This window comes from Pleurodeles waltl, chromosome 8 (assembly GCF_031143425.1).
Source record: "Pleurodeles waltl isolate 20211129_DDA chromosome 8, aPleWal1.hap1.20221129, whole genome shotgun sequence".
Classification (NCBI taxonomy): Eukaryota; Metazoa; Chordata; class Amphibia; order Caudata; family Salamandridae; genus Pleurodeles; species Pleurodeles waltl.
This window is the reverse complement of record NC_090447.1, coordinates 998555974-998574141: the sequence shown is the minus strand read 5'-3', so window position 1 is coordinate 998574141 and position 18168 is coordinate 998555974. Positions and strand designations below refer to the sequence as shown.

The following is an 18168-nucleotide window of genomic DNA, read 5'->3' as shown; positions in this document are numbered from 1 at the left end:
GTAATAGGGTTATGGTTTCGTCCCATAAGAAGAACCAGTGAGTAGATTAGTGGTCTCTAGTTCACGTCATTGCCCAGTCCTAATTTTGCCCACCCTGTAATTCGCCCCATGATCCATTCCAGCGGCTGATGAAGTTCCAGCATCGTGACTACAGTTGTACTTGTTGTGTAAGCATATATAGGGATTTGTCTTGCAATGCTTTTTGCTTGAAGGTTGCAGTAAAGTGTTTTGCCAAGTCGTCGTACTCGAAGTGATTGTGGCGCGTTGTGCTCATAAATTGTCTGCCGTTGTTGATGTGTCAGTCGGGGCCTTCGATCTCGGGATAATGCGAGTGTAGAAGACACTTGATTAAGTTATTGTCTGCTGTGAGATATGTGGCCTGCAAAACCATTGACAGTGCCGTTAGTTTACCTTGAGTGTGTGTGGGTTGTTGGTTGGTACTAGGTGAATCATGAGTACGTGGAGGATCCGTATCAACCAGGGTGAGTACTGCTGGTCAAATTTCACTTGTAGTGTAATTGCGAAAGCCACAGTTGGAAGTGTAGCTGTACAGCTTTCAAAGTGTTTGAGCCCTACCCATAGTGTGCAGACAGGTTTTTTTTTTTTTTAATCTTGCTAGCAATATTTTGCGTTTAAGAATGAAGAGTGATTATGTGAGCGACAAATGCTAAGTGACTGAGGTGCTGAGTGAAGTGAGTGTGATGTCATTTGTACCTCGCTGGGATAGGATGGTTGGTTCGAAATCCACATTGGTATTGGTGGACAATACTGTGTTGGTATTGGTTGAGAACAGTTTGTGAAAAGGATTGTAGGATTGAATTTACTTCCTGGTTTCTTTGAAAATCATTGTGATTAATAGAATTTGTGCAAAAATGAAAATTTTCAAAGCTTTAAGAAGTGCTCTGAGAGAAGATGTGTTTATTCCAGTTAGAAAGGGGGAACAGGTAGCACCAGAGTAAACACCAGCTTATGAAGTGTCAGAGGCGAAAGGAGTTTCAGCATGCATTTGGGTTAAACAGTAGTGCAAGATCACTGAGAAATTAAAAAGCAGTTAAAACATTAACAGAAGCTAGATGGGATGCAGAACACAAAAGTTGGAGAGCCGAGATACTAGATGGAGTGAGAATGAGTATTTGATGCAGAGTGATCCCCATTTCCTTAGATGACCACACCAGATCACATTGCAGTATCCCATAAAATATGCCACAGAGAAACAAAATGAGTTTGCAAGGTTTTTCAGCACAGCAATGAACAGATTGGTTAGACAGTTTGAGCCCAAAAAGAGCAACAGGTGCAACAAATGGTAATGCTAGAGCAGACGAGACATCAGAAAAGGACAGAACAGTGAATGTGTCCAGATTAAAATTAGGATCAAGTGAATTAATTACAGGAATGCATGAGACGGAGCAGCTGGAAACATACACAGAGGATGAATTGCGATTCATGTGCAGATATGTTACTCATCATGCAACACTGGCTTATGAGAAGTTAGCAGAATTGGCAGAGAAATATGAAGTTGATTTGGAAAAATCTAATCCCTTAAGAAGTTAGAGATTAGAGTGCGGTACCAAAAAGAGAGCAAACATGACATCACCAGAAAGAGAATGCACATAAAGTCATTATTTACATACATACAAAAATAGGGAGCATTAGATAAAGAGAAGGTAGATGGGCAAAGAAAAGAGATCAGAAGAAAACAAAGCAGAATTTCTCTCCGGCTGGAGCAAATTAAGATAATGACAATGTAAAAATGATGCCTATGAGAGAAATACCAAGTGGAGGTAATGTACATGTCCCTTGGAGCAGAAGTGATATACTGTCATTTGCAAATGATTACCCAAGATTGAGAGAGAAGCCAATGGAGTGATAAAAGCAGACCACTTTCAAAATGCCTGTAGGAAGATTTGAACACTTAGTTTGACATTGTGGTTCCAGTAGATTTGTGGGTTGAATGTAAGGGAAGTGTTGATTGACCAGACTGTGACCCGCCGTTAGATCCGGTAACAGATGTGCAGTCTGAAGAGGTGATGAAAGATTATTATGAAGTAATTGAATTCCTGGAAAACACAGTTTCCCGAAAGATATTGATTGGCAGAAGATTGATGGGAAACCAAAGAGTCAGTTCACGCTAGTTATGAAAGATTGTTGCAAACGTTGAAACAGCACAGTGGTTCTGAAACCATTGAGCCAAAAGACATGACTCATTTTGTATTTAGATTTGTACAAAGATTGAAGCCTGAAATCAGTACCATGATTCACCAGCATTTAATTTGTTGGCAGAAAAAGCCCATTGACGAGGTACTACAGTACGCAAGGTATTGCAGTGCCAAAATTGAATTGAAGCTGAAGGAAAAATTATTGGTGATGAAATTGAAATTGAAATGTGCTCAGACAGGAAATCAAAGCCCGCAGATGATGGTGAACGCAAGGTGTGCAACAGCAGGGTTAGCGGCATGCCTCAGTTTAGAGGAAGAAGACGTGGTGTTCGGAGTGGTCAGAATGGAAAAGTAATTGATGTGCAGTCAATGTAGAAATGCAGCCATGTCATGCATACAGAAGTTTTGGACAGTGGAGACGGGAATGTCCTTAAAGTAATGTGACTAATTTGTTGCAGAATGGTGGTGTTGCTGAGACTGTTGACAGTGATCAAATTTAGAGAATTCAAAGACCCCGAGTCCAAAATGTGGCTGTGTCCTCAAGTACACAGCAAGAACAGATTCCACAGCAGATACAGGTCCCACAGCAAATGCAGATTCCACAAGCCCAAATGATACAGCAACTAGTGATTGTTCCCCAGCAAAACATGAATCAGAGAGCAAATGTAAATTAGTTAGTGACACAGTTTCCCTTAATCGATCTGAGTGATGAGGAGTTTCCAGAAACATTTAACAACGACAGTTCTGATGTTGACGATTGCATGTTAGCAGCATCCTTAACATCCCTATGTAAATGTCAACGTTATGGGGCACAGTGTTTCATTCCTGGTTGACACTGGAGCTTACACGCACCACTGTCAGAACTGGAAAATTACCAAATGTGCCTTTGTCAGGAAAAATAATTCGGGTGGTAAGAGTAACAAATAAGCAATTGACAAATCCTGTTACAGAGCACATCCTGGTTAAAACAGGCTCATTTGAGGACTGGCTCCAATTTGTGTTTTTTCGATTCAAGTCCTCTTAGCTTGTTCAGTCGTGATCTTTTGTATAAGCAAAATTGTTCATTAGCTGCACACACCATGGAATAGCAATTCAAACAAATAGTGATGAAGAAATGCCCTGTAAAATTAAAGAACTGTACCCTCTTATCAAATTGTTCCCAATGGTGACAGTTAAAGATCTGCCTGATCAGTTGCAAGAGACAGTTTTATCAGAAGTTTGGGATTTTTCAGAAAAAGAGATAGATCTCATAAAAGGAGTTAAGCCAGTAAAAATAACAGTGAAGCTAAACACAGTGTATCCGAAGGTACCACCTGATAACATGACTCCATAAGTAATTGAAGGAATATCTCCCGTAACTGAAAATGTAATTGAACAAGGTGTACTAAAAGAAATCTTGGGAAGCCCATGTAATTCCCCTATTTTAGGATTGCGGAAGTCTAATAGAAAGTACCACATAGTTCAGGATTTGAGAAAAGTGAACAAGATTGTCGTTTCTTGTTGTCCTGTGGTGTCGAATCCAGCAGTTATTTTATTTTTGATCCCTTGTGGAGCGGAATGGTTTATGGTCATTCACTTGAACTAAGCATTTTTTTCCATTTTCCTCCATGAGAACAGCCAATTCTTATTTGCCTTTAATTTCAGAAGCCTTGTTTTTTCATGGTGTCATACGCCTTAAGGGTATACGGAGTCACCCTCAATTTTCAATCCAATTTTGAAAAAGAATTTGGAATCCCTTGAAATGCCTTTTTATTCAACTTTGGTTCAATACATTGGTGATTGAATGGTTGCATCAAATACATGTGAAGCCTTTAGGAGAGATACAACTACAGTGTTAAACCATTTAAGAGATAATGGACATAAAGTTTTCCCAACAAAATTCCAGTATTGTCAAAAAGAAGTAAAATACGTAGTTCACCACATAGAAAAAGGTGCAAGGAAAGTGTCCCAAGAGAGGATTTCAGTAATAATGCAGATGAATCCACCCGTTATGCAGAGAGATGTCAGAATGTTTTTGGGAATGGTTGGCTCCTGCCGCCAGTGGATTCCAAACTTTTCCTTTTTGTCCAAGCCTCTACTGAAATTGACACACAAGTATGTGTCTGTGTAAGGAAATGCCTCCTTGGCATGGTTACCCCCTGACTTTTTGCCTTTGCTGATGCCAAGTTATGATTTGAAAGTGTGCTGAGGCCTGCTAACCAGGCCCCAGTACCAGTGTTATTTCCCTAACCTGTACCTTTGTCTCCACAATTGGCACAACCCTGGCACCCAGGTAAGTCCCTTGTAACTGGTACCCCTGGTACCAAGGGCCCTGATGCCAAGAAAGGTCGATAAGGGCTGCATCATGTCTTATGCCACCCTAGGGACCCCTCACTCAGCACAGACACACTGCTTGCCAGCTTATGTGTGCTAGTGGGGAGAAAATGACTAAGTCGACATGGCAGTCCCCTCAGGGTGCCATGCCAACCTCACACTGCCTATGGCATAGATAAGTCACCCCTCTAGCAGGCCTTACAGCCCTAAGGCAGGGTGCACTATACCACAGGTGAGGGCATAGGTAGGCATGAGCACTATGCCCCTACAGTGTCTAAGCAAAACCTTAGGCATTGTAAGTGCAGGGTAGCCATAAGAGTATATGATCTGGGAGTCTGTCAAACACGAACTCCACAGCACCATTATGGCTACACTGAAAACTGTGAAGTTTGGTATCAAACTTCTCAGCACAATAAATGCACACTGATGCCAGTGTACATTTTATTGTGAAATACACCCAGATGGCATCTTGACTAGTTTGCCAGCCTGCCACACACCAGATATGTTGCTGGCCACACGGGGAGAGTGCCTTTGTCACTCTGTGGCCAGGAACAAAGCCTGTACCGGGTGGAGGTGCTTCTAACCTTCCCCTGCACGAACTGTAATACCTGGCGGTGAGCCTCAAAGGCTCACCCCCATTGTTACAGCACCACAGGGCATCCCAGCTAGTGGAGATGCCTGCCCCTCCGGCTACTGCCCCCACTTTTGGCGGCAAGGCTGGAGGAGGTAATGAGAAAAACCAGGAGGAGTCACTCCCCAGTCAGGACGGCCCCTAAGGTGTCCTGAGCTGAGGTGACTCTGACTTTTAGAAATCCGAACATCTTGCAGATGGAGGATTCCCCCAATAGGATTAGGGATGTGCCCCCCTCCCCACAGGGAGGAGGCACAAAGAGGGTGTAGCCACCCTCAGGGCTAGTAGCCATTGGCTACTATCCTCCCAGACCTAAACACACCCCTAAATTGAGTATTTAGGGGCTCCCAGAACCGAGGAAGATAGATTCCTGCAACCTGAAGACGAAGAAGGACTGCTGACCTGAAGCCCTGCAGAAAAGACGGAGACAACAACTGCTTTGGCCCCAGCCCTACCGTCCCGTCTCCCCACTTCAAGAAAAACCGCAACAGCGACGCATCCTCCAGGGTCCAGCGACCTCTGAAGCCTCAGAGGACTACCCTGCATCTAAAAGGACCAAGAAGCTCCCGAGAACAGCGGCCTTGTTCAACAAACCTACAACTTTGCAACAAAGAAGCAACTTTTAAAGACCACACGTTTCCCGCCGGAAGCGTGAGACTTTCCACTCTGCACCCGACGCCCCTGGCTCGTTCTGCGGAAAACTAACTCTACAGGGAGGACTCCCCGGCGACTGTGAGCCCGTAAGTAGCCAGAGTTGACCCCCCTTAACCCCCACAGCGACACCGGCAGAGGAAATCCAGAGGCTCCCCCTGACCGCGACTGCCTGCTTCATGGAACCCGACGCCTGGAAACCACACTGCACCTGCAGCCCCCAGGACCTGAAGGAACCGAACTCCAGTGCAGGAGCGACCCCCAGGCGACCCTCTGCCTAGCCCAGGTGGTGGCTACCCCGAGGTGCCCCCCCCCTGTGCCTGCCTGCATCGTTGAAGAGACCCCTGGGTCTCCCCATTGATTCCAATTGAAAACCCGACACCTGTTTGCACTCTGCACCCGGCCGCCCCTGTGCCGCTGAGGGTGTACTTTCTGTGCCTGCTTGTGTCCCCCCCGGTGCCCTACAAAACCCCCCTGGTCTGCCCTCCGAAGACGCAGGTACTTACCTGCTGGCAGACTGGAACCGGGGCACCCCTATTTCCATTGAAGCCTTTGTGTTTTGGGCACCACTTTGACCTCTGCACCTGACCGGCCCTGAGCTGCTGGTGTGGTAACTTTGGGGTTGCCTTGAACCCCCAACGGTGGGCTACCTTGAACCCAACTTTGAACCCTGTAAGTGTTTTACTTACCTGTGAACTTAACATTTACTTACCTCCCCCAGGAACTGTTGATTTTTGCAGTGTCCACTTTTAAAATAGCTAATTGCCATTTTTGCCAAAACTATATATGCTATTGTGATTATTCAAAGTTCTTAAGATACCTGAGTGAAATACCTTTCATTTAAAGTATTGTTTGTAAATCTTGAATCTGTGGTTCTTAAAATAAGCTAAGAAAATATATTTTTCTATATAAAAACCTATTGGCCTGGAATTGTCTTTTGAGTGTGTGTTCCTCATTTATTGCCTGTGTGTGTACAACAAATGCTTAACACTACCCTCTGATAAGCCTACTGCTCGACCACACTACCACAAAATAGAGCATTAGAATTATCCATTTTTGCCACTATCTTACCTCTAAGGGGAACCCTTGGCCTCTGTGCACACTATTTCTTACTTTGAAATAGTATATACAGAGCCAACTTCCTACAGTCTGTCTCAGTACCATTTGATGACACATGCATGAAAGCCTTCACCGAGCTGAGAGGAGCCTGTGCCAATCCCCAGCTCTGGGAATGCCTGATAGCTGCAAATGCTTTTCTTTAATTTGCTGCCTAAGAGATGGTTGTGCACTTTCTTTTTTGACACAGTTACACAGAGATGCCAACAGGCCAGTGGCATAATTTTCAGCTACACTGCATCCTGTAGCTGCTGCATTGCCCAGCTGTTTAAAAGCCATGGCAGCTGTGGATGTCAGTATTGGATAGTGCAAAGGGTTTGTCATGGGTTACCTCCTGAATGTTTTTTGTGCCCAATTCTGTTGAAGTTTTTTTGACCCGTACAAAGACTCAGCACTTGACCAGTGCAAGCTTAACTCGCTAAGAACAAGTCATTTTGGGGGGGATCCCCCAATGTCAACATTAAAAGATGTAATATCGTGAATGTGGCAACGCATTTATCAATTTCTGTTGAAAAGTAAATGACCACAAAGATGGGACGGAGCATGACTATCTCGATGGGACTGAACTGTGCACCAAATAAAGACCTGATATTCAAGATACCCACTAGATGAAAAAGACTGTCTTGTTTGTTGAGGGCTCCTGTTTAAGAGGTGCTAATGGAACTATGAGATCTAGTTATGCAGTTTGCACATTCTCAGGAGTGATAGAAGCTTCATGACTTAAAGGAGCCTTTTCTGCCCAAGTACCTGAATCGGTTGCTCTTACCAGAGCATGCTGTGCTTCTGAACAGCTTTAAGTGACCATTTTCCCCGATAGCCAATATGGTTTTGGTGTTGTTCATGATTTCGGATAGTTATGGTCAAGAGAGGCTTTATGACCACTTCTGGATCACCTATCCCAAACAATGACAGGGTTTACCAATCGTTGAAAGCATTACAGTTAACTGTGAACATTGTAGTTGTCAAATGTGCAGCACATCAAAAGTCAAATGACTACATCTCGTTAGGCAATGCCTATGCTGACTGAGTGGCAGGTCATTGTGCTCTCCATGGCACATCCTTTGATGAGGAATGAAGCGATGGAAGCAGCACCAGTGAGATAAACCAAAATTTCCTTTACTTGATACTTGGGAAGAAGTAAAAAACATACAAAAAGTGCCAGACGAAGAATAAAAAGGTTGGAATAAAGCAGATAATGTTCAGAGAGATGAGGATGATGGTTGGGTTTCCAGTGAGGGAAAAGCAGTATTGACCAATAGATCTGATAGAGACTTCTAGTTGCAGATTCCTTACCGTAGAATTTTCCCCGAGGCGTCAGACTGGATCCGGAGATTTTTTCTTCTAGCAATACCCTTGCGCGTTGGTAGGTGGCGTCAGTCGACTCCGCAGGCATCGTAGGCGTCGTGGTCGCCGTGATGACGTTGGGAGTAGTACATAGATGCCGCCCTTGCGCAGTGACGTCAGTTCTTTTCTTTCCGCGCCACGTGCTGATCCGAGAGAGAGCTACCCTCGGCTATTTTTTGGGCAAATTCGACCATTTTGTCAACATTTTTTGGTACAAACTTGGTGCGTTGAGGATGTCCTCAAAGACCGGGTTCAAGCCGTGTAGGACTGTCACCGCATGATGTCGGTGACGGACCCTCATCGTGTCTGTCTGTGGTGCCTCGAACGCCACCACGACCCGAAGTCATGCTCCGAGTGCCGGGCGATGCATCCAAAGGCTTTGAGGGAGCGGTCCATAAAGCTGATGCCGGCCTGGCACTCGACTCCGCGTAAGTTCTGATCTCGCATGAGAGGAAGGTCTCAAGATCGGTCGTGGAGCCACCACCACTCGTCTTCATCGAAATCATCGGGTCACGGTAAGAAAAAGAAGTCGTCGAAGAAGTCCCATTGCTCTCTGACTTCACCCCGTCGCTCGGATGACCCGACGCAGGACGAGCGTCAACGAAGTAGGCCTCTGTCCTCGGAGCCTACGTCTGGGTCGGCTCCGCGCTTCCTCGAGTATCCCAGAGCCGGAGCGACCCCCGCCCAACTCAGAGTTTTACGAGGCATGAGCCTCATCTTTGGGCTTGCTGACCCTGATGCGGTGCCTTTGGGCCCAAGGGGCTTGGCTGAGGGGCCTTCGGGTTCCGCGCCGGCGGCTTTGGTCCTGGCCACCAAGGTCGCCTCCAGATCCGTTTGTGGAACCGCCCCGATGCCGGTCGAACAGTGGAGACCTTACCCGGCTCCTGGTCGTTTAGCGACGCTCTCGACGTCAGTAGTGCCCACTATCGACGTCAACCCCATTCTCATCCCCGATGACTCGGAGCGGCGTCGGCCAACGCCGCCATCGGCTTCAGTGGGCCCTATTCACCCGAGGTCGGATTCTGACCCATTTTCCTATGGGGAATACAGGGAGGAATTGGAGGGGTCCCTGGACCGTTATGAATACCAGGAAGACCCTACTATGGACTGGGCACAGGACTTGGGCGAAGCCAGTGGTCTTGAGACTTCTCCTGACTCTGGCATGCTGTCTCCTCCTACCGTGGCTACGGCGGAGGGAGCTACCTGTGGTATGGTGGTTAGTAGGGCAGCTGAGGTCCTTGGCCTTGAGCTACCTACTGTCGAAGACATGTCTAACCTCCTGACGGAGGTGCTACAGCCTGGGACTTCTACTTCTGAACCCCTTCTTCCATTTAATGAAGCCCTCACTGACGTCTTTTTGGGTACGTGGTCCAAACCCAACACCGGGGCTCCTGTGAACAGGACGATCTCTCGCCGCCATCGGCCTGCGACGAACGACCCGAAGTTCCTGTCCCAACATCCTACGCCTGAGAGTCTTGTTATCCAGGCGTCCTCTTCTTCTGGCGCGTTCTCTTCTGCACCCCCGGGTAGGGAATCCAAAAAGCTGGAACAGTTTGGTAAGAAGTTGTTTTCTTCCTCCAGCCTCGCGCTGCGGTCCGTGAACACCGCATGCCTTTTGGGCCATTATTCCCACTCCCTGTGGGATACAGTTGCACAAGTCTTGCCGCAGATACCGGAGGAGGCCCGTGCTATCGTCTCCCAAGCAGTCAAAGACGGGAGAGACGCTGCAAAGTTCACCATCCGTTGTGGGTTGGATACGACCGACTCTCTAGGCAGATCGGTTGCTACGGCAGTGGCCTTGAGGTGCCATGCCTGGTTACGTACTTCTGGTTTTTGGGGGGATATCCAACAGTCACTCATGGACCTGCCCTTTGATGGCACCCGTCTCTTCGGAGACAAAACGGACTCTGCCTTGGAGAGGTTCAAGGAGTCCAGGGCTACGTCTCGGTCCCTTGGCCTTTCTGCTGCCACACACCCCCCACAGTCCACTTTTTGTCTCTTTCGTGGCCACGGAAGGGGCGCCCTGTTGCGTCCTCAACCCAGCCACCGGGCCATGCACGCTGGACAGCCTATGCGTGGCCGGGGGCGCGGAATCCCACGTGGTCGTTGGCCAGGGAACCAGAGGTCTGTCCAGTCCAACCCTGCCCCTGCAGCAGCCTCCAAACCTTCCTAGTCCGTCCCCTCACTCTCTCCCAGTAGATAGCAGAATCCGCCATCACCTGCCCCACTGGGAACATATCACCACGGACGGGTGGGTTTTGCACATCATTCGGAAGGGCTACTTCCTCCCTTTCGAATCCGCACCACCACATATGCCACCATCCTTCCATCCTCTTTCGGAGGATCATTTGGTGCTTCTCCACCAGGAAGTCGCAGCTCTGTTGGCCAAGGGAGCTATAGAAAAGGTCCCTGTGCCAGAAGTAGGTCGTGGTTGTTATTCCCACTACCTCTGATACCAAAGAAGGACAAAGGCTTGAGCCCTATCCTAGATCTTCGGGACCTGAACTACTTCCTCAAGAAAGAGAAGTTCAAAATGCTCACCCTGGCTCAGGTTCTGTCTGCCTTAGGCCCAGAAGACTGGATGGTAGCGTTGGACTTGCAGGACGCTTATTTCCACATCCCCATCCTGGCTGCCCACAGACGTTACCTACGATTCGTGGTAGGTCACGAGCACTTTCAGTTTACCGTGCTCCCTTTCGGCCTTACCAGTGCCCCTCGGGTGTTCACGAAAGTGATGGCGGTGGTTGCAGCTCATCTGCGCAGGTTAGGGGTCTCAGTCTTCCCCTACCTAGACGACTGGCTGTTGAAGGCGCCTTCGCCCCAGATAGTGGTCTCACACCTCCAGACTACGGCGAACCTTCTGCACCAGCTGGGGTTCACTATCAATGTGCCGAAGTCCCACCTGACTCCCTCTCAGACGCTCCCTTTCATCGGGGCAGTTCAGGACACAGTGCGGTTTCGGGCTATGATTCCAACCTTTCAGACTTAGTCTTGGGTTTCAGTGAGACAGACTCTGAGGTTGCTGGGCCTCTTGGCCTCCTGCATCCTGCTAGTAGCACATGCCAGGTGGCATATGCGGGCTCTGCAGTGGGACTTGAAGTTCCAGTGGGCGCAGCTTCAGGGGAATGTCTCCGACATGGTCCAGATCTCGGCGGGCACTGCGAAAGACCTGCAGTGGTGGCTTTCGAATCCCAATTGGGTCAATGGCAGATCCCTCTCCCTTCCCCAACAAGATCTCTCAATATTGACAGATGTGTCGCTTCTGGGTTGGGACGGCCACATGGTGTGATGCTATTAATTGTGTTTGACCAATCATTTTGTGGTTCACCACTGCGCATATTAGTTGCTCAATGTTCACCAGTAGCACATTATATGTTTTGTTCAGTTTAGCCGCCTATTGGCTTTGACATGCTGTATTCAGTTTAGCTGCCTATTGGCTTTGACAGGATATTAGCCATTACATTCTGTATTCTGCCTATTGGCTTTGACATGCTGTATTCAGTTTAGCTGCCTATTGGCTTTGACGTGGTATTAGCCATTACATTCTGTATTCTGCCTATTGGCTTTGACATGCTGTATTCAGTTTAGCTGCCTATTGGCTTTGACATGATATTAGACATTACATTCTGTATTCAGCTTAGCTGCCTATTGGCTTTGACATGATATTAGACATTGCATTTTGTATTCAGCTCAGCTGCCTATTGGCTTTAACATGATATTAGACATTACATTTGATATTTAGGTTAGCTGCCTATTGGCTTTGCATGACTTTAGACATTACATTTGATATTTAGGTTAGCTGCCTATTGGCTTTAACGTGGAGTTAGACATTGCAGTTGAAACATCTCAGATGTCTGTATTCTTCCAAGCTGTGTTTTTTTCCACAAGATGGACCAAGCTGTTTTCTTCACACCAGACTAGACCTGATAAGAGAGAGTACATCTGGTGTTTTCCTTTCTGCTCAGGCTTGGGAATAGGAGAAGTCTAGGAGATCTGGCCAGTCTCCAAAGGCTTGTGTAGTTTTCCCCAGTCTGAGAGGAGGGGGGCACGCTTTTGTAAGGATGACTCTGGGCTACAGTGAGTTAGATTTGAATCTGCTTGACTTCAGGCTGGAGCTAGACGTCAGTTGCCAGTCTCCCGTTTGGGTAGATAATCTCTTTCTCGCAGTTGACCGGAGTCATCAATTTGCAGACCCCAGAAAGATGAAGCTGAATATGTAGGCCCTGCCGCCTTGCTCAAACGTGATGAATTAGACTTTTATGCTTTGCTTTGAATATATTATATATTTGCTTTGTACATTGCAACTGAGAAGTACTGTGATATATTTTGTTTCCTTGCTGCAACTACTTTGTGCTTGAAATCTATTAATTCGTCTCTCAAGAAGTTGTGGGTGGGGAAGAATTAACAACAATAAAGGTCTTCTTTGAACTCAGAAGTGCATCCCAGAGAGGTTCTGTAAGCTCTGATATGAGATATGTAGGAAAGCAGAACACATGGGAGAGACGGAGATCAGAGGCCTCTGGTCTCCAGCTGAGTCGGGCCTCCACATCAACCTGCTGGAGCTCTGATCGATCAGACTTCTGTTGAAGGCATTCCTTCCCTCTCTCAAAGGGAAAGTGGTGCAGGTGTTCACGGACAACACTACCGCCATGTGTTACTCCAACAAGCAAGGCGGGGTAGGTTCCTGGACCCTATGTCAGGAGGCACTACGCCTCTGGACATGCCTGGAACATCAAGGCATTACCCTGATGGTTCAACATCTGGGGGCTCTCTCAACGCCAGAGCAGACAAACTCAACCGCCGACGCACTGTCGATCACGAATGGCGTCTCCATCCGGAGGTAGCGCAAGGTCTCTTTCTCAAGTGGGGAGAGCCTTGGTTAGATCTGTTCGCCCCCGCAGAGAACACATAATGTCAGCTATTTTGCACGTTGGAGTTTCCATGGCGGCACTCGCTCTGAGACGCTTTTCGTCTCAAGTGGAACTCCGGCCTCCTTTATGTCTTTCTGCCTATCCCTCTTCTGCCCAGAGTTCTCAAGAAGATCAAGAACGACCAGGCCCAAGTTATCTTGGTGGCTCCGGACTGGGCTCAAAGAGTGTGGTATCCCGAGCTACTGAGCATGTCCCATCGATCCTCCACTCAGACTGCCTCTTCGGGCGGATCTTCTGCCGCAGCAGCAGGGGACGGTCCTCCACCCGAACCTGTCCAACCTCCGCCTTCATGCGTGGAGATTGAACGGCAACAGTTGACGGCATTTGCCGTTCCACCCGAAGTCTGCAATGTTATCTTGGCAGCCAGGTGTCCCTCGACTAAAACCGTATACGCCTGTCGTTGGAATAAATTTGTGGCATGATGCACTAACAAATCTGTTGACCCCCTATCTGCCCCTCTTTCAGAGGTTCTTCTATTCATTCTTTACTTAGCCCATCAGGGCTCTGCATTGGGCACCCTTAAGGTGTATCTTTCTGCCATTTCTGTCTTTCTTTGGCTTCCTGATTAGCCCTCACTAGTTAAATCTCCTCTTGTGAGTAGATTTTTGAAGGGGCTCACCCACTTATTTCCTCCCACTCCCTTCATCATGCCTCAGTGGGATCTTAATCTTGTACATGCTTTCTCGATGTGTACTCCCTTTGAGCCTATGCATAATTGTCCATTACGGCTCATCACATTCAAAACTGTCTTTCTTATCGCCATCACCTCTGCTCGCAGGGTGAGTGAGCTTCAGGCCCTTTCTTCAAAACCTCCGTACTTCTCCGTACACCCCGACAAAGTGGTGTTATGCACAAGAGCTTCCTTTCTTCCTAAGATGGTTACACCGTTCCATGTCGGCCAGTCCATCACTTTGCCTACCTTCTACGCACCCCCACATCCTTCCCATGAGGAGGAGAGACTCCACTGTCTGGACCCAAAAAGAGCGTTGGCGTTCTATCTCAATCGTACTAAAGACTTCCGGGTGGACGATCAACTCTTTGTTGGCTATGTGGGTGCGAAGAAAGGGAAGGCGGGCAGAAACGTACCATCTCTCGATGGGTGCTTCTTTTCAGCAAAATGTGCTACGCCCTGGCGAAAAAGAAACCTCCAGAAGGCTTGCGGGCTCATTGTACCAGGGCCACTGCTGCATCCACTGCATTAGCACGCGGAGTTCCTGTCCTGGACGTCTGTCAGGCAGCTACGTGGGCATCCCTGCACACGTTTGCTAAACATTACTGCCTGGACATTCAGGTCCGTCGGGACGGCTACTTTGGTAGTTCGGTCCTGGAGGACTTTCTAGTATAATCTTAGTTCGCAGCCCACCACCGAGGATGGCATTACTTGGGTATCTATTCTAAGGTAAGGAATCTGCAACTAGAAGTCTCTATCAGATGCACAAGTTACTTACCTTTGGTAACGAAATATCTGGTAGAGACATATTCTCGTTGCAGATTCCTTACCGCCTACCCATCCTCCCCGCTTGCAAACTGATTTCTAGGGACAGGGATTCCCCCTTTCACGTCCTTAGCTCTGGCGCACCAATATCAGTGTTCTTGGCGGCTCTGCGCTCTGACGTGGAAAGTCGTTAAAAGAAACTGACGTCACTGCGCGAGGGCCGCGTCTATGTACTACTCCCGACGTCATCACGGCGACCACGACGCCTGCGGAGTCGACCGACGCCACCTACCGACGCGCAAGGGTATTGCACGAAGACAAAATCTCCGGATCCAGTCTGACGCCTGGGGGAAAATTCTAAGGTAAGGAATCTGCAACTAGAATATGTCTCTACCAGATATTTCGTTACTGAAGGTAAGTAACTTGTACTTTGTTGCCTTCGATGGCAAAACATTACCAAGGATAGGCACATATAGCTAGAGATGCAGTGATCAGAACAATCAGACAAATATACCACAACCCTTGATTCAGGTTGGTTGCAGAAGCAGTGTTTCACAGATGTGTAACATGTCAACAAATTAATGTAGGGAAACACACTGTGGTCAGTCTGAGTCACATAGGTAGATCAGGAGGTCCTTTCAACAGGATGCATCTTGATTTAATTGAAATGCCTGTGTACAATGGACCCAGATATGTTTTGGTGGTGGTGGTGTGTCTTCTCTCATTGGGTCGAGGCTCACCCAACTCACAGGCATGATAGCCTTACAGTTACAAAGCTGCTTTTAAGGGAATTGATATCTCAATTTGATTTTCAGACTTCTCAAGAATGAGACTGAGGAGCTCAATTCAGTAATAGGATCATAAAGTTGCTGTGTGCGACTTTACAAATTGAGCAAAGATTGCATTGCAGTTATAGACCAGAACCCTCCAGTTTAGTCGAGCAAATGAATACAACGCTGGTCTTGACTTACTAAAGTGTGTGTATCTACAACGTTTAAATGGCTGGATGAATTGCCTCTTGTCCTGATGAGCATGTGCAGCACACCTGGCAGAAAGACAGGATTGTCCCCTCACAAAATAATTATGGGGCGTGCTGTGAGTTTGCCAGCTGTGCCCGCAAATGCACTTCTGAACATTACAGATGACTTAGTGCTGGATTATTGCAAAGGACTAGCTGATGTGGTTCGCTCTTTGTCTCGCCAGGTTGAAGAAGCAACTGTTCTACTACCACAAGGTCAGTGCCACGACTTGAGACCTGGAGACTGGGCTGGTGAAGAAACATGTCAGAAAGTCATGCTTAGAGCTGCGCTGGAAAGGGCATTTTCAATTTGTCTTAGTTACTACAACTGCTGTGAAGTGTGCTGGTCTGCCAAACTGGGTTAATGTGAGTCTCACATGCAAAGTTCCAAGTCCTCTTGATGATACAGTGCCTGTTACTCAAGAGTCGGTTACAGTAAGAGAAGGGGTCCAGGTTAGCCAAACTGTGAGGACTGAGCATGCACAGTCTGGTGAAAGTCTGAGCACGGCAGAAGCAATCGAAGGTGCAGGATGGTCAAGTCAAAATCAGGCAGCCCTTTCTAGCTCAGTGAACACTGAAGTCCCAGTAGTGCCCGAGAAAAGAATTGTGGTTGGAGACCAGTGGCCCGTGAAAAGTCCATACCCAGTGATAAATGTGCCTCCTGCTATTGCTGAAGTAACTGAAGAAGCAGATCAAAGTGACAGCAATATTGAAGGTTATGCAGCAAGGAAAGAGTGCCCAGTCGAAAATATTCAGCTCCTAAATAGACTCATTACACACCTCATGATTGGGAGAAGGAGTTCATTGCCTTTTGTGCTGACAATTGGAATCCAGCTGAACCTTTTGGAACTTGAAATTGCTTTAGAACTGAACTTTGAAATCTCATCGCCACTTGATGAACAGAGACATTACTTGCTGGAAGTGCTAGTCAGTGATTACCAGATAGTTTACTATTAGAGACACTTAAACTTTTAGGGGTGACTTTTGAACATTTGCAAGTAGAGAAAACGTTTGCTAAACTTTTTAGAAGCTCAAGAACTTTGTAAATAAGTGCAACAAATTTTAGAACATACATTTTGGATTTTTAGTTTTTTGCTTTGTTCACAGCTCATTGGCTTTGTGGTTATAAAATAAAGCTTTGAAACTTTGCATTGATTGGTGTCCCCTTCTGTGGCCACATTGGTCATAGTGTTTAAATTGTTTGCGTGGTGTTAATGTAAATTTGTGTATGGTTCACCACACTCTTTCTGAGTCAAAAGGTCTGTCGACCTCTGTGAAGGATGAAAAACACGCTCACAATCTCATCATCTGTCTGAAGGTGTTAGGCTCATTCTAGGAGTTCAACATTAGTAAATCAGTGGAGGGACACCAATCCTGTTTCCCTCTGCCGAACCCTTTTCAGCTTCAAACATCTTCTTAGCTTCTGAACTCCCTAACATTCTCTAGTGTTTTAAAGAAGATCATAAATTACCACACACACTGTTGTAACAGCAGCTACTTGCCATTAATATGTTTTCTTCCTCAAATTCCATCACAAACAGACTCAGCCTTGGCACAGCGCAATTTAGGTGTTTTGGAGGTTCAAATGAGGCTCTTTGTAGAGGTGTTGCCCTATAACGCTATTCTCCACAAAACAGTGTTGGCCTAATTACACTGTAGATACAGAGGCCTTTAAAAAGCTCAAATTCAACTGATACAAGTCGCAGTTGCTGTGAAGAAATATTTAAACTACACATTTATTTCAAAAATATAATTTGCTTTTTATTTATTAACATTCCAAAATATGTCTTAGATTTCAACCTTTCTTCTCTTCTTAAATGTGATGTAATGGAGACATGAGGCACATGTAAATAAAAGTGGAGCATTGGGAATTATTTGGTCCCATAAAAGAATAAAATGCAAATAAAAAGTGTTTATAAAGGTGTGAAGTCCATTAGGAGGGCTGAATAAAAACAAAAGAAACACTATTCTGACTTTATTGTGAATGATGCTGGGATTGATGGATGAAATTGAACGAAGGGGGAACAAGTGAAAACCTTAAGAAGGTTTTAATCCCTGTAAGAAGTAAACATGAGGACATTGAGAGCGCGATGTGTGACTTCAAATCCATATTGATACATCATTGAAAGAAATTAAGAATATACAAAGACAAAATAAGATTGCCCTAATGAAGACTGAGAAGTAGCTGGCTGAAACTATGGATTTGTAGTCGATTTAGTAGATAATATAACTGTTAGACGGCTCAGAGAAGAGAGGAAAGATTGAGATCTGTCATGTGGTTTGAGGATTTTAATATTTATAATGTGCCATAATGATTCATGCTCTCTCTGTCAAGCTTTTAAATGTGAAAGGTTAGTGTGCTTGAATAGGCTTATATCTTTAGTGTTTCTAGAGTCTGATGCATCTGAGACATTGTATGGAGATCAAAACATTTTTTGATTGATATTTTGATTGTTCATAAATAAAAAGAAAATTATATTTTTGAAAGAAAAGTGCGATTTAAGTATTTCTTTGCGGCAATTGTGATAGGTATCAGTTTAATTTGAACTTTTACCCTGTAAAGCTACACTGCT

At 46.3% G+C, this 18168-nt stretch overlaps 1 protein-coding gene across 1 annotated transcript in view; it reads left to right on the top strand.

Annotated features, from left to right (window-relative positions):
• Nucleotides 1–18168, top strand: part of UCHL3 (ubiquitin C-terminal hydrolase L3) — a 336557-nt gene that overhangs the window by 233683 nt on the left and 84706 nt on the right. The window lies entirely within an intron of this gene.